Source organism: Pavona decussata, unplaced genomic scaffold, assembly GCF_977016875.1.
Source record: "Pavona decussata unplaced genomic scaffold, jaPavDecu1.1 SCAFFOLD_926, whole genome shotgun sequence".
Taxonomy (NCBI): Eukaryota; Metazoa; Cnidaria; class Anthozoa; order Scleractinia; family Agariciidae; genus Pavona; species Pavona decussata.
In genome coordinates this window covers 105,259-107,361 of record NW_028145945.1, presented here as the reverse complement: position 1 = coordinate 107,361, position 2,103 = coordinate 105,259, and positions in this window count along the sequence as shown.

Genomic DNA, 2,103 nt, shown 5'->3' with positions numbered 1-2,103 from the left:
ACTGACATTTGCAGCTAGGGCAGTAAGGTCCTGATTACGTATGACTCTTTTAAATTGCTTATTCTAGGAGTGAGATCATTCTACGGTTTAGGCCCTAGGTAACGAAGTGAGTGTTTTCCATATGTCACCGAAGATGTCATCTTGATGTTTCATTATGTCAGCGACCGAATTTAGTTCAGCAAATTAGAAAGTTGTTAAAGGGAAAGTGTCACGATGATTTGGTGTAATTTGAAATCCCCCCAAAACATATTTTTATTAACAGAAACCAAAAAATAACGGTCCAGTGTTGTTACAAACTACTACCTCAGTGTACTAACAGGGGCACCCAACGGATCGTTTCGGTAAATTATCTGTTCGGAAGGCCCTTAATCCCCTACAATTTTCTAAAGGGAATTTTCGCCAAGAACTTTCGTGGTATGGGAAATTTAAGGCCTAGTGTTTTCGGATTGATAAAAATGTCGTTTCGGGTACCGAAAAAAGGTCAGCTCAGATTTTGGGAAAGGAAATAAGACCTAAGGTTTTCGGGAAATGGACAAAAAATGCCCTGGTAATTTCGAAAAGATTGAAGTTCCCCTAGAATGACCGAACAGATAAAAATATTATAGCGCAGCCTGAAATGAACCTACAGAGCTTTGAAGGCACTCCACATAACCTTAAATAGCGTTTCAAAGGATCTGAGAGAAAACAGTCGTTAGGTGCCCCTGTACTAAAACTGTCAATAATTGACCTGGTCATAGATATCAGTACTGAGTATTGAGCTGGAATGGATTACAGCTTGAAAAATGTTAGGCTAACCTTTTTCAAGTTCGTAAATTTTCGTTTCCAAAATGCGCTAGAACAGATCGCAATTTTGCCTTTTTCCAAAGCTTCAGTCGAGTTCTTTCTCCCGGTTTTAGAGAATTTTTTCTGTACCTGCGTGATGGTATTGAAGCGCCATTTTCACCCTGAAGTAAGAATACAAAGGCGCGGACGGAAGTCTTACGCAACTGACACTCTTAATTACATAAGATACAATGACTTTTAAAATAGCTTGGCCGAGGTCATCGTTTCGTGGTAAACTCTCTGTTTACCCGAGAAGTAAGACATAATTAGCAAAATTTGGACACAGTTTACATCTTCATGACAACATACTGGGTGTCTGGTGTTCTCCCCGCTCGTGACTAATACACTTTTTTTTATTCTTTTTTTTTTTTTTTATAACAACCTTTTTTTAACAAGAACGTTGAGGCTGAGATTAACTAAACTTTAAGAACATGCTAAGAACATTACCCAGGCTGAGAACATTGTTTGTGTCAGAAGCAACGTAATTGCAACAAATTACAGCACACATTACTCTTTGATGGGTTTCTTGGTCACGTCCGCATAAGAACATCTTAAGAACTTTTCCATGCTCAAATTGCCGAAACAAAAAACAATCATTCAGTATCAGCCCCAAAATTAGACGTTCTTATATTTAAAGAAAATAGTGCATTACATCACCACCTTCCCGGAAATAAAGACAGCAGAAAAATGCACCCAAAAGAATATATTAGCGCAAAATCATAGTATTTTAGCTTAAATTCAGTTGTGACTCAGATCAAAGCTCACTGTTTTAAAGCCGCAAACATCTCTTAAGTTATTCTCAAGCCAGAACTGTAATTTCTTCTGCCTGAATTGGTACCGAGGCAAACTTAAATGCCACTTTCATGGGGTATCTTTGATGCAATCACTCACCCCATTATAAAACATCTCAGTCTAGTGCATGCGTACATACACCAGAAATGCATTTTTGTGGGCGAAAATCATGTCTGTTTGACATTTATTTCCTTAAATCAGGATTGACTGATATTATTCTTCAGTCGGCAAATTTGTGATTTAGTTTCTCATACATTAAGTAATGTTAATGTAAACCCAGGATTAGTTAAATGTCTTCGCCTTCTCTGCTTGCTACGAAAAGAAAGTTAGTGCAATTGCTTTAATAAGATGTGTAAGTGTAACTTGCTGTAGAATAGAAACAATCAATAAGCTTGGAGCCCAGCCAAGCTGTTTGCGCACCTCACTAGATCCACCCACGTGGCTGGGAAAGCAAACGGGAAGTCGGAATCAGCCCCGTAAGCGATTTTT